This window comes from Mus caroli, unplaced genomic scaffold (genome assembly GCF_978045245.1).
Source record: "Mus caroli unplaced genomic scaffold, Mus_caroli_1 scaffold_8, whole genome shotgun sequence".
Lineage (NCBI taxonomy): Eukaryota > Metazoa > Chordata > Mammalia > Rodentia > Muridae > Mus > Mus caroli.
In genome coordinates, this window is record NW_028227263.1 from 44116802 (window position 1) to 44131927 (window position 15126).

Genomic DNA, 15126 nt, shown 5'->3' on the forward strand with positions numbered 1-15126 from the left:
AGATATTGTTGAATAACTCCTTAGAAGGTTCAACCTAAGGCTGACAAGATGGTTTAGTGGGTATAGGAGCTCACCACAAGCCGGGTGTGGTGGCGCACACCTTTAATCTCAGCACTCGGGAGGCAGAGGCAGTCGGATTTCTGAGTTCGATGCCAGCCTGGTCTACAAAGTGAGTTCCAGGACAGCCAGGGCTACACAGAGAACCAGGGCTACAGAGAAACCCTGTCTCGAAAAAAAAAAAAAAAAAAAAAAAAAAAAAAAAAAAACAAGGAGCTTACCACAAAAGCCAGACAAACTGAATTCCAGTCCCAGAAGCCACATCATAGGAGAAGAGTTCTTCTCTAACCTCCACGTGTGCTAAAATAAATGTAAAAAACTATTTAAGGGAATTGTTACCCATCAGGCATAGTGATGAACACCTATTGTCCTACCTGGAGACAGGCAGGTGGATCTGCATGAGTTCAAGGCCAGCCTGGTCTACAGCGAACGTTCCAGGACAACCAGGGCTACACAGAGAACCCCTGTCTCAAAGAAAGGCAGACAGAAAGACAGAAAGGAAGGAGGGAGGGAGCAAGGAAAGAAGGAAGAAGGAAAAGAGGGAAAAGAAGCTACTATCTGTATCACCGTTCAAAATCAGTCTAAGAGTTAGGCCATAAATAGATCCACCCCTCCCACTATGGTGTGGTTGTGAGTTTTCAGAGGTCTCTGAGATGTACACCTGCACATGATAAATAACTTAGTAAAAAGCTTACTGGTAAACGTTAGTTCATTTGATCACACAAATATCTATTGAATGACAGCCATATGCTTGAAAATTGGCCAGAACAAAAGGCAAACCCCTGACCTAGATTCTATCAGACCTATGTTCTGAGCCAGCTCTCAAACTCAACTCACAAAATGAACAAGTAGGCAATGTGACTAAGTCTTAGGGAGGAATGATGGGGTGGGGATTACAGACTGGAAATCAGGCAGAAAGGTGGGCACAGCATCAACAGATTGTGGCCAAAAAAGGATAGAGACCTTTTGGGATTCAGACCCAGGACAAACAGCTGAGGTGCATATCTAACATACCAAAGTGGACCTGGCCTCCAGGTTCTCCCAGTATCCCTCAGTGCCTACCTGACATAAGACTCCCTGTACCCAGGGTCTGGGCTTCCCCTCCCCTGAGTGCTCTTTCCTATTAAGTGCAGACATTTTGGTCTCTCTTGCTCTCCTTCTCACTCCCTATCCCTGCATTTTCTCTCTCCCTGCATATGAATGCTCTTCCTCTTACCCCCCTTCTCTGTCCCCCTCCCCTAGGTGACTTCCCTGGCCTCGTTCCATGGGACCAGTGAACCCACCTGAGAGTGGCTTCCCATTAAACCTGCTTTGATATACTTAAATTCGGCTTGAATAGGCTCATCTCACTGGCAGAGAATAACGTATCAAGGAGCTGGAGAAATGGCTCAGTAGGTAAGAGTGCATGCGCTCTTTCAGAGGACCCACATCAGGTCTGTTATAACCACCTGAATGTCCAGTTCCAGGGGGATCCAGTGCCCTCTACTGCCCTACACACACACACACACACACACACACACACACACACACCCTGCATACACACACAACTAAAAATAATCTCAGAGAACTGGGAGGGCTAAGTTACAGCTAAGAGGAACAGGGCTTGCCTCCCATGCCAAGGCTCTGGCTTCAATTCTGAGCACAGCGAAAAGTAATTAATTTTTTAAAAATTGGCATTTATACAACACAGAAAAACTTACAAGGTAGGAAAGGGGTAGAAATATAACTTATGAGTATTTGCCTTGCAAACACAAGGTTCGAGGTTTGGTACCAATGCCCTCACCCCCTCCCCCCACAAACACAGTAAGTAGGTTTTGTTGGGCATTGTAAGTCATGCCATTTAAGAAGTTGAACTAGGGGCTGGAGACATGGCTCAGCAGTTAGGAGCACTAACTGTGCTTCCAAAGGACCTGAATTCAATTCCCAACACAATATGGCAGCTCACAACTGTAACTCCAAGACCTGACACCCTCACACAGACATAAATGTAGACAAAACACTAATGCACATAAAAAGTAAAAGTCGGGGGCCTGGAGTGATGGCTCAGTGGCTAAGAGCACTGACTGCTTTTCCGGAAATCATGAGTTCATTCCTGGGCAACCACATGGTGGATCCCAGCAATCTGTAATGGGATCTGATGTCCTCCTCTGGTATGTCTAAAGACAGCGACGGTGTGCTCATATACATAAAATAAATAATTCTTAAAATTAAATATATAAATAGATAAATAAATAAAAGTGGTTGTTTGCCTATCCATGGCACAATTATGAGGTGTGGCCTTGTTGAAAGAAATTTATCACCCTGGGGTGGCCTTTGAGGGGCTTATTCTCAGGCTCTGCCTAAAGTAGAAGAGTCTCCTCCTGGCTGTCTTCGGAAGAGTCTCCTGCTTGCCTTCAGGTCAAGATCTACAACACCATGTCTGCCTGGAATGCTGCCATGCTTCCCAACATGATGATAATAGATGATCTGTAACTTACTCTGAAACTGTTAGCCAGCCCCAATTAAATGTTTTCCTTTATAAGAATTTCCATAGTCGGTTGGGCAGTGGTGGCACACGCCTTTAATCCCAGCACTTGGGAGGCAGAGGCAGGCAGATCTCTGAGTTTGAGGCCAGCCTGGTCTACAAAGTGAGTTCCAGGACAGCCAGGGCTACACAGAAAAACCCTGTCTCGAAAAACCAAAAGGAAAAAAAAAAAAAGAGTTGCCATAGTCATGGTATCTCTTCATAACAATGGAAACCCTAAGGCCCTGAACCCTAAATTCAATGCCAGGCCTAGCTACTCAGTGAGTTCTAGGCCATCTGGTACAGAGGAAGAGCCTGTCTCAATTAATGTCTGCATGAGTGTAGTCCTAGCAACCTGCCAGCCCCTTTGGAGGCTGAAGCAGAAAGATCAGGAGTTTGAGATCAGCCTGGGCCACATAGTGGAACCTATCTCAGAAAGAAAAAGAGGTCACACATAATCCATCACTGGAGTGGTAGAAGCAGAAGAATGAGGAGTTCAAGGCCGGTCTCAGCAACATAGTGAATTTGAGGCTAGCCTGAACTCTATGTATCCAAATCTTAAAAGAAAAAGAAAAAGAAACTTTAAAAGGAAATCATGAATGCAGTCCCCTGCTACCATAACTTGAGTTTCCATATCTGGGAAAACAGGTAAGTGCTACTACTGCTACTATGACTGCTAATGTACATGTGTGTACCTCTGTGTGTGCATGCCCAGATGTATGCAAGTACTCACAAAGATCACAAGAGAGCATCAGACTCCCTGGAGCGGGAGTTCCAGTAGGTTTTGAGCCACCTGATGTGGATGCTAAGAATTCAGACCCTCTTAACCAAAGAGGAGGTGGTGTGTGCTAACCACTGAGACATCTCTCCAGCTCCAATGTCTTTCTTTAAGTATTGTGAAAATAACTTGTGCTTCATGTTCTTCTCATGTGCCTTTACATGCAACTAACTTTAAAGCCCAGCTATGGATCCTTAGTGTAAGCACAAGGATCTGGTGTGTTAGTGTGCCTGTAACACTGGTGCTAGGGAGGTTAAAAACAAGTGGATTCCTGGGACTCATTAAGCCAGCCAAACTAGCATATTTGGCAAGCTCCTGGCTAATGAGAGACCTTGTCTCAATAAACAAAACAAACGAGCAAACAAACAAAACCCACAGTGGGTGACTCCTGAAGAATGACACCCAAATCTGACTTCTGATCTACAAACACACATACACACACACACACACACACACACACATACACACACACACACTCGCGCAAGGCAAGGGATAAAATATGTAATGCAGTGGTACAGCACATGCTTTGCTTGTGTGACACTTGACTTTGATACTCAGTATCAGGAAAATCAACCTTGTATAGGCAACATAAAATACACCTATAGCCTGTGCTAACCACTCTGGCCTTGTTTATCACATCAGCCTAAGCCACTCCAGTTTTGTTAAGAAGTCAAGCATGAAAGAGCAAAGAAATGCATCTTGGACAAAGTTTCTCTCAAAAATAACTAGATCACTTCTCTTAACTGCCCCATGATCTCTACAGGAGTATAAGTGCACCAGCTCGACACAGAAAGTTTTGGTCTCAATGGGTCTGGTGGAGCAAGCCTGTAATCCCAGCTCTTGGGAGTTTGGGAAATGAGATCAGTTGTTCAAGGCCTGTCCTGACTACAAAGGCGTTGTGGTTCAAAACCAGCCATGACAACGTAGCCCATGTCTCAAAACAAAAGGTAAAGGTCTGGAGAGATGTTTGAGGGTGCTTGACTCTTGCAAAAACTGGAGATCATCTCTGCACATGCATGTGGAGTACCTCCATACACACACACACATGTAAGTTTTTAAAAATTAAAAAAAAATAGTAGTGGGGCTGGAGAGATGGCTCAGTGTTAGAAGCACTCACTTATCTTCTGAAGGTCCTGAGTTCAATTCCCAGGACTCACATGGCAGCTCATAACTGTCTGAAGCCGTCTTTTGTGTGGATGCACATGCAGACATAGTAGCCATATACATAAAATACATTTAAAGAAAAGTAAAATGAGGACTAGGAGTGTAACTCAGTTGTAGAGTGTCCAGCTAGTACATGAGGTCATGAGTTCAATTCCATAGATAGATAGATAGATAGATAGATAGATAGATAGATAGATAGATAGGTAATTGAACTCAAAACCTCACACATACTACATGGTGTGTGTGTGTGTGTGTGTGTGTGTGTGTGTGTGTGTGTGTGTGTGCATATATATCCACATATATACATACATAGCCTTGGTCTTAGAGGCAAGAAACCAGGGTCAGTCACTTACCAATTTACACTTCAGTTGAATTAAACATTTACATTTTCCTGTGAGGCTGAAATGTTGTCTAGGGGGCTAGAGAGATGGAGAGATGGCTCGGAGGTTAAAGGCACTTGTTGCTCTTGCAAAAGATCAGGGTCCAATTCCCAGCAACCAAAGGGGTCTGCAACCCTATAGGTGGAACAACAATATGAACTAACCAGTACCCCAGAGCTCATGTCTCTAGCTGCATATGTAGCAGATGGCCTAGTCGGCCATCATTGGGAAGAGAGGCCCCTAGGTCTTTCAAACTTTATATGCCTCAGTACAGGGGAACGCCAGAGCCAAGAAGTGGGAGTGCATGGGTAGGGGAGCAGGGTGGGGGAGGGTATAGAGAACTTTCGAGATAGCATTCAAAATGTAAATAAAGAAAATATCTAATAAAATAAAATAATAAAAAAAAATAAAAAATATAAAAAAAAAAATTCCCAGCAACCGCATGGTACTTCACAACTATCTGTAATTCTAATTTCATGAACTCTAATGCCCTCTTCTGACCTCCATGGTCACCAAGCACACATAGAATTCACAGACATACATGCAGGCAAAACACACATAAGATAAAGTGAATAAATTTAATAAAATGTTTTAGGGCTGAAGAGATGGATCAGTGGTTGGGAGCACTGGCTGCTCTTCCAGAGGACCTGGGTTCAATTCCCAGCACCTACACAGCAGCCCCTAACTGTCTGTAACTCCAGTTCCCGGAGATATGACTTGCTCACACCAATGCACATAAAATCAAATTATTTTTTAAAAACTAAAACTAGGGGCTGGGTGCATAGCTCAGCTGGTAGAGCTTGCTTAGCATTCATGAAGCTGTGGGCTCAATCTTCACCTCATAAACCAATCGAGGTATGCAGCTGCAATCCCAGCTCTCGGGGTGGGGGTGGGGGTAGGAAGGTCAAAGTCAAGTTTAACTAGGTAGTGAGTTTGAGGCCAGCCTCAACTACAAAAGAACATGTTGGGCTGGTGAGATGGCTCAGTGGGTAAGAGCACCCGACTGCTCTTCCGAAGGTCCAGAGTTCAAATCCCAGCAACCACATGGTGGCTCACAACCATCCGCAACGAGATCTGGCGCCCTCTTCTGGAGTGTCTGAAGACAGCTACAGTGTACTTACATATAATAAATAAATCTTAAAAAAAAAAAAAGAACATGTCAAGAAAAATAAAAACAAAACAAATAACCTTTAAGTACATGTGCCAGATGATTTTTTTTTAAATAAAAACTTAATTGCCAACTGTGTGTACATCCAAAATAAACGCAAGGTCTGAAAGAAATATTTGTACACTCATGTTTGCAGTCATGTTATTTAAGACAACTACAAAGTGGAAATAACACAAGTATACATGGATAGATGAAGGGATAAACAAAGTGTAGCATTGCTGGACAACCTTAAAGAAAATAAAGGAATGAAGCGCAGGCAGGCAGATAAAGGGAGCTTGCTTGGTGCTCACTGCCAAGCCTGATGAACTGAGTTCAATCCCCAGACTCCACATGGTGGAAGGAGTGAACCGACTCACACAAGTTGTTCTCTGACCTCCTCGTGACCATGACACACACACACAACTTAAAGAAATTTTACACATCCTACATTGCTAGAACTTTGGAACAATGTTAGTAAAAACCAACCACAAAAGAAAAAAAGGCCATGATTCCATGTCTATAGTTTCCTAGAGTCATCAAATCCCCAGAAACAGAAAAGACAAAAGTAGTTGAGTAGTTGCTAAAACTAGCAGAAGAGGGGATCTGAGTTGTTTAAGCATGTTTCAGTTTTGCAAGAGGAAGAGTGTGGCGATTAGTTGTGCCACTGTGTGGACGTATAATACTGAACTGTACAGTTAAAAAAGATGAAGAGGTTGAGGGTGAAGGGAGAGCACTTGCCTAGCAAGCACAAAGCCCTGGGTTCAATCCCCGGCACCACAAACCCAGGTGCTATGGTGTTCATCCATGGTCATGGCTACAGAGAGAGCTAAGGCAGGAGGATTGCTTGAGCCCAGGATTTTGAGACCAGCCTAGGATGCATAATGAGGCCCACATCTCAAAATAAAATTAATGATTAAGATTTTATGTTGTGGTATTTTTGTTTTGTCTTGTTTTACTTTGCTTTTTCTCTGTGTAGCCCTGAAACCTGCACTCTAGACTAGACTGGCCTTGAACTCAGAGGTCTGTCTGCCTCTGCCTCCCCAGTGCTAGGATTAAAGGCATGGGCCATCATGCCCGGTATGTTATGATTTTTGTAATTACTGTAATTATTTTAATCCTGAATTTAGATTTCTCCAAATGCTTTGAAGTCTCCAAAGATTGCAGTGTTTATTTGGTTGTTCTCAGAATACAGTCACATAACAGAAACATAGTTTGGTGTAGGGTAGAGAACCTGGATTTAAAATTTCATATTATGGTTTTTTTTTTAATGGGTAGGTTTTTGGTGTGTTTTGGTTTGGTTTGGTTTGATTTTTTTTTTCAAGACAGGGTTCTTCTGTGTAGCCCTGGCTGTCCTGGAACTCACTCTGCATACCAGGCTGGCCTCAAACTCAGAAATCTGCCTGCCTCTGCCTCCCAAGGGCTGGGATTGGTAAGGTTTTTTAGATAGCATACAAAACAGTGACTTTAAACATCATTTTCATGTAGAAATATCATGATTTGTTCTTAATTAGCCTCCACCCTCCTTCCCCAGCCTCTTGCCCACGGCTGGTTGGCTGGTCTGGCTGTTCCACGCCTTCCTCCACGTGGCACTTCTGCTCTCCTGTGATATATATTCAATCATTCTCTCCCGTCCTCCAACTTCCCTCCTCCTCCACTCTCTGGCCCCTTTGTGCTTTCATGTCTTCAATACATATGAATGTATATGTATAAAACTAAATCTAGATTGCATATGAGAGTGAATATACAATACTTGCCTTTCTGGGTCTGGCTTGTTTAGCTTAGTATGATGATTTCATTTCACCCATTATCCTGAAAGTGTCCTAACTTTTTTCTTCTTTACAGTGGATACAATTCCATTGTATATATGTCCAAAAAGGTTTGTGACGTCATGTGGTGATACTCATGTAATATCATCACCTTAGAGATGTGAACAAAGGAAGAGCAGGAGCTCAAACCATTCTCGGCCACAGAGCCATTCAGAAGGCCAGTCTGGGCTATCTGAAATCCTGTCTCAATATAAAAAGAAAAGGCATCTGGGTAGATAAAGTTCAGTGGGAGAGGCACTTGCCTGGCATGTATTCCCAACAGTGTGTGGATTGCACCCACAACACACACACACACACACACACACACACACACACACACACCCTTCAGATCTGCTTAGAAAGGTTTAGCAATCCTTGTCTGGAATGCTTTAGTAGTGGCGCTCCCTGGCGTCCAAAATAAAGACTACATGTTCAAGCTGTGTAGCTTGGCTTCTCCAAATAGAATCATCTCCCCTTCCAGAATTACTTCCTGAATCTTTTTTTTTTTAAGATTTATTTATTTTATGTATGTGAATACACTGTCGCTATCTTCAGACACACCAGAAGAGGGCATCAGATCCCATTACAGATGGTTGTGAGCCACCATGTAGTTGCTAGGAATTGAACTCAGGACCTCTGGAAGAGCAGCCAGTGCTCTTAATCACTGAGCTGTCTCTCCAGCCCGAATTTTTTTTTTTAAGATTTTATCTGCTTATATATGTGTATGCATGTGTTTCTCTGTGTGTGCTACATGTATGTGGACACCTGCAAAAGCAAAAAAAGATCATCAGATCCCTGGAGCTATATTACAGGAGGTCGTGAGCCACCCAATGTGCGTGCTAAGAACTGAACCCTAGTCCTATTCAAGACTAGTAAATGCTCTTAACCACTGAGACATTTCTCCAGCCTCTGAATATTTTTCTTAAAAAATACATTGTATAAGTGTGTGTGTGTGTGTGTGTGTGTGTGTGTACTAACCCAGAGGAGCCATGGTATGTATACCTGTGAAGGTCAGAAAACAACTTTTGAGATTCAGTTCTCTCCTACTATGTGGATAACTGGGAATTGATCTCACTATGTAGACCAGGCTAGCCTCAAACTCAGGGTGATATGCCTGTCTCTGCCTTTAAGCCCCAATTCTTTCATTGCCTTTTTTTTAGATTTACACACACACATGTGTGTGTGTGTGTGTGTGTGTGTGTGTGTGTGTGTGTGTGCGTGTGTGTGTGTGTGTGTGTGCGTGTGTGTGTTCTGCTTGTCTAAATGTGTGTACACTGACTTCATACCTGGTCCTGTCCATAAGCCAGAAGAAGGAATGAGATCTCCTGGAACTGGAGTTAGTTACATGGTTGTGAGGTGCCATGTGTGTTCTGGGAACGGAACTCAGGTCCTCTGGGAGAGCAGAACAGTAGGTCCTAACCACTGAGCTACCTCTCCAGCCACCCAACCCCCTTCTTGACTCTCCCTGTCAATCCTCACTCTTTTATTTAGCATCTACTCACAGTAGCCACTTCCACCCTCACAGAGCTTGGAATTTAGGGAGAATAATGTACAGACATATGTGAAGAGATAGTTTATAACTTGGTACTGTCTTGACAGGGAGCTGTACAAGAATAGATGAGAAGGTGTAGGAAAAGTAATTACTTTTCTAGAGGCAGTCAAGGAGGCTAGGCAGAGGCATAGTTTGGAAGGGCAAGAGGCAAGAGAGCAGCTTCAGACTGCCTCAAATCATACCTGAGCTCTGGCGTGTGGCTTCTAAGCAAATCGGTCAACCTCCCTGGCCTTAAAATCTCCCTCTGGCATTAGTTTTTCCTCTGGAAAAGGAAGGGTTCTATAAAGCTCAAGTAAGTTAAATCTGTATGGTAACTCATACCTGAAATTTCAGTACTTGAAAGGCCAAGTCAGCAGAATTGCCATCATTTCAAGGCCAACCTGTATTACAGAGTGAATTTCAGGTCAGCCTGGTCTTAGAATATAAGACTCCATCTCAAGAAAAAAAAATAGTAGATGATTTAATGTGTGTAAAGCGATCAGGACAGTGTCTAGCCTAATATGCTCAATAAATACTGACTTTATCAGGAATGTCAGAGCCATTAAAGGATTACACCAATGCTAGGCAGTTTCGGCATACACCTTTAATCCCAGCATCTGGGAGGAGAAGCGGGTAGATCTCTCTGAGTTTGGGGCCAATCTGATCTACAGAGCTCATTCCAAGACAGTCAGGATTATACAGAGAAGCCCTGCATCAACAAACAAACAAACATCACAGAATTACACCAAGGTCAGTTATATATGTTAGGTATTACAATGCACACCAACATTCCAGGCACTCAGAAGGTAGAGGCAGAAGAATAAGAGGTTCAAGATCAACCTTAGCTTCAGAATAAATAGGAGGCTAACCTTGGGAAACATGAAACTCAGCCTCAAAAACAAAACAACAAAATGAACTAAAGTTATAGGCATCAAAACATTCTGATGATAACGCTGAGAATAGATCAAAAAGGTAGGAGCTAGACAGGTGAGGTAGTCAAAGAGACATACACGGAAAACCCAGCTCACCTTGTTGATTTAATTTAATTATTGTTTGTGTGTATGAGTGTTTTGCCTCCATGTGTGTCTGTGCTCCATCTGTGTGCCTACTGTCTGTGGAGCCTAGAAGAAGGCATCTATCTGTTACATGTGGTTTTGAGCCACCTGTGTGTTCTGGGAACCAAACCTGAGGCCTCTGTGGATGAAGTAAGGACTCTTCATCTGAGCGACCTTTCTTTACCTTCATATTAGATGAGTGATCTCGAGCAGAACCTGAGGAGTAAGTGTGACTGAGCAATAATGGAAGAACAGAAAAGATCTAGATTTGTGATTTATTTAGTGATTAATTGGCTGACCAGATAAGACTGATCATGATTAACCAATGGCTATGACATTAGAAAGCACTTTTTAATTTTTTTTTTCTTTTCCTTTTTTCCTTTGTTGTTGTTGGTGGTGGTGGTTTTTGGTTTTTTGAGATGGTTTATCTGTGTAGCCCTGGCCATCCACCTGCCTTTGCCTCACAAATGCTAGGATTAAAGGCACATACTACTACTGCCCAGCAACTTTTTAAATGTGCTATTGTACCAAGCATGGTGGTACATGCCTTTAGTGCCAGCACTTGGGAAGCAGAGGCAGATGGATCTCTGTGAGTTTGAAGCCAACCTGGTCTATAAAGCAGGGTCAGGACATCTAGGGTTCTGTTAGTTAGAGAGACCCTTTCTCGAAAACCAAGGGGGAAAAATGTACTATTGTTTTCTGAGCATAGACTAGCCTTCATTTGCTATGGAGCCAAGTATGACCTGGAACTGCCCTTACTGGCTCCGCCTCCTGAACACTGGGATCATGTGCACATGCCACCATGCCCATCAAGAAGGCACTATTATAGGCTAGGTATTGTGTTACATGCTGCATCCAATTATCCCTTCAGCAAATATTCACCGAGCCAGGCACTGATAAACATAGTTTATTGCCCACACTGAGCATGCCTCACATAATTAACATCCACGGTGATCTGACAATGTCATGTAATTCTGATTCATCTTATAAAGGTTTAGATTCAGGCTGATAAGCTTGATTTTTTTTTCCCACATGGAGCCATGTTTTTAATCTATAAAATGAAGGGAGATATTGCCTACCTCCAGGAGTTCTTCCATAGACTTAAAAAGGGTAAAACATACCTATGTTATACTAAAATTGCAACTTTTTCAGGGTCACATAGAAAGTAAATGACAGCCAGGCATGGTGGTGCATGGCTTTGACCCCAACACTTGGGAGGCAGAAGCAGGTGGATCTCTGTGACTTTGAGACCAGCTTGGTCTACAGAGTGAGTTCCAGGACAGCCAGGGCTACACGGAGAAACCCTGTCTCAAACACACACACACACACACAAACCAAAAAGTAAATGTCAAAGATAAAACTTAGAGGAGAGGGACCATGTTGGCACATACCTTTGATTGAACCACTCTGGATGCAAAAGCAGGTGGATCTCCAAGTTGGAGACCAGCCTGGTCTCCATAGTAAGATCCTGTCTCAAAACAAAAACAACAAAGTGGGAGGGAATACTGAATTATTTGGGCATCTATAGAATTGAATTGTTCCTGAGGAAGAGAAATTTCTCAAAACGGGATTATGCCAAGTGACCTGGGTGCAAAGGTGTTCTGCAGGGAAACAGGACACCTATTGTTCTATCTGCCTGGGAGGAAGGACTCTGCTGGGAAACTGGGCATGATCGTTGTACCCACTCTCTCCGTCTACTGAGTTCACGTCCCCTGTTAGTTCTCTCTACTGCCTCCTGTCTTCCCTATCAAAGCCCACACAATAGGACAAGGAGACTGCCTTTAGCAATATGGATAAAGAAAGTGATGAAGGGACTGTCTAATTCTACGGTGGGCTGAGATAGGCCAAGAGGAGCCCAGAGAAAGCTGAGTTCCCTGAAGCCACAATTTAAAGTTAGCCGGTAGGGGCTAAGACCGATTCTCAGAACACCCTGTGGGCACTGGCGAACCACAAAAGCTGGGGTTCACTCAGGACTAGAGGTGGGAAGACTCGCTTGGAAGATAACAGAGTTCAGGTGACATCACCCAGGACATCTTTATCCCTGTCTCTGGACCCTTCATATGAGCAACAGTCACCTTTAGCATTCTGACTTAAGAAATAAAGGGGGACTTGAAAATGTCATTGGGGTATATGGGAATTAATGCTTATTTGTTATATCAATGGCCAGTTTGCCATTCCACAGGTGTTACTTCACCTGCACAGCCCCTCCAGGCATTTGTCATTCACATTTTAAAATGAAACTATGACTCAGAAAGTAGCTCTGTGGTGTACTCTTGCAATACTCTGTGCTTTTGTGAGATAAAGATATCTCTGTCTGTCTGTCTCCCTGTCCCTCTGTTTCACTGTATAGCCTTAGCTGTCCTGGAACTGTCCTTGGTCTCTGTAAGTAGACCAAACTAGCCTCCAACTCACAGATCTGCCTACTTAACATGTCCTTTATTTATTTATTTATTTATTTATATACTTATTTATTTATTATTTAGTTATATTTTATGTATATGAATATTTTTGCCTGCATGTGATGAGTGTATGTGCATCATGTGTGTGCCTGGTACCTTCAGAGTTCAGAAGACAGCATCAGATCCCCTGGAACTGGAGTTCCATGTGGGTATGAGAACCTGGGTCCTCTGCAAGGGCAGCAAGTACTCAATCCCTGAGCCCTCCAGCCCTCTCTAGCCCTCGGGTCTCTTTTTTCCTAATAATATCAGTATAGGGCCTTGCCTGTCCCCTCTACTTCATTGTTAGAATGTAAAATTATGCCAGGCAGCAAACAGATTACAATGAATATGCACTGAGGGGGCTGAGGAGAGATGACTCAGATGGTAAAGTGCTTGTGAAAGCATAGAGACTTGAGTTCAAATCTCTCTAGCACCCAGGTATGCATAGCACAATGTATACACTGCATTCCCAGTCCTGGGGAGTAGGAGACAGGAGGACCTCTGCACTTGCTAGCCATCCAGCCTAGCCCAACTGAAGGTAGAAAGTGATTGGGGAAGACACCTACACACACACACACACACACACACACACACACACACACTGAATTGAAGGGATGAGTGCAATAGGGCATGTGACTGGCCAAAGGCAGAGGTTGGCATTTAAGGTCAGCCACAGCTCATCAGGTGTGGGAGCTTAACCACATGAAACAAACAACAAAAACAAATAAACAACTTCCCTATGTTCTGTTATTTCTAAATATCCAGGTTCTGTGGGTACCTCAGTTGTCTGTAAGCTTATGACATATACCACTTACACAAACTCACCTGGTTAGGAAAGCTCATTAACGACTAAGAAAAAGACTATGGCATGAGCTTTCTTCAGTTTAGATTCTCCTCCTCTAAGAAGTCTTTCCATATGGCTCCACCTTTCTGCCTATCCTGTCTTCTGGCCTTATTGACCCTTCTCACATCTGTGACTCCAAAGTGGCTCCAAATCACCTGGATGCCGATGACCATACACATATTAGTGATTTATTGAAGCAATTTCATTCCACAGGTGTTTACTGAACACAAATGTATGCTCAGACCTGCCTGTGCTAGGCCCAGTGGGTGGACACAGAGATGAATCAGACACAACCTCAAAGGACTTAACAGTTGGTAGAGGAGACAGACATTAGACACAGATACAATTTACTAGAACTCAAAACAGGATGACCTAAGTGATATTAAGGAACTATGAGCAATATGCTATATGCATAAACCTCAATTACTTAATTATTATTCTCAAGAGTGCATCACAGAAGGTCAGAGCCGAAGGGTATCATCTGCTCCAACCCCTTGTTTTCCAGTGGGGGAAGCTGAGACTCAGAAATGGGTAAGGTCGTGGCCTAAGATTGTTCTAGTCTGACTGGCAGAGTCCAGAGTTCAGGGTCTTCTGAAACTTAGTTCTAGCATTTTTAACTCCTCCACTGGATGCTTCAGATGGAATAATCCTATATCCCATCAGACAGATATCTGAGAAAGTTCTCCCTCCTGGGCAAAGGTGAGGCAAACTCAAGGCATTCAGAGCTCAGGAGGCAGAGTGTGATCCCAGGTTGCCAACCCAGTCTTTCAATCTATTTACCCCATGTTCTTTCCACCCTGTTCCGACCACGATGCCCCTCAACTGATTCTAAAATAAACATGCTATTGCTTGTGGTGTTGGGGTACAGGCCTAAACACATGATAAGCAAGTATGCTATCTATCACTGAGCCTAATTTTCATTTTTTTTTTCAGGATTTTTTTGTTTGTTTGTTTGGGTTTTTGTTTGTTTATTTTTTGTTTTTTTTGAGACCAGGTTTCTTGTGTAGCCTTGGCTGTCCTGGAATGTAGACCAGGCTGGCCTTGAACTCGGGAACTTTTTATTTATTAAGGTAGGTAAGGTCTTATATAGTCCAGGCTGGCCTCGAACTTCTGAACCACCTGCCTCCACCTCTGGAATGCTGAGATTACAAACGTGCTACCACACCTGGCTTGGGACGTATTTTTAATAGCTTCATTGAAGCCACTTGAATGTGATCCTGTTATTTTTGGGATTACAAACCTCACCTAAGGACCCTGTTATTTTTGGGACTCACAAACCTCTTCCCATTAAACACCAAACACTAGTTCTGCCCTCCCAAATTTCCCCTAGCCCCTCCAATTTATTCTCCTCTTCCCATTGGGAGGAATTTGCCTAAGGGTCAAAGAAGAAGAAAAGAGTCCACAAACTGCCTGAGCGATGAGAA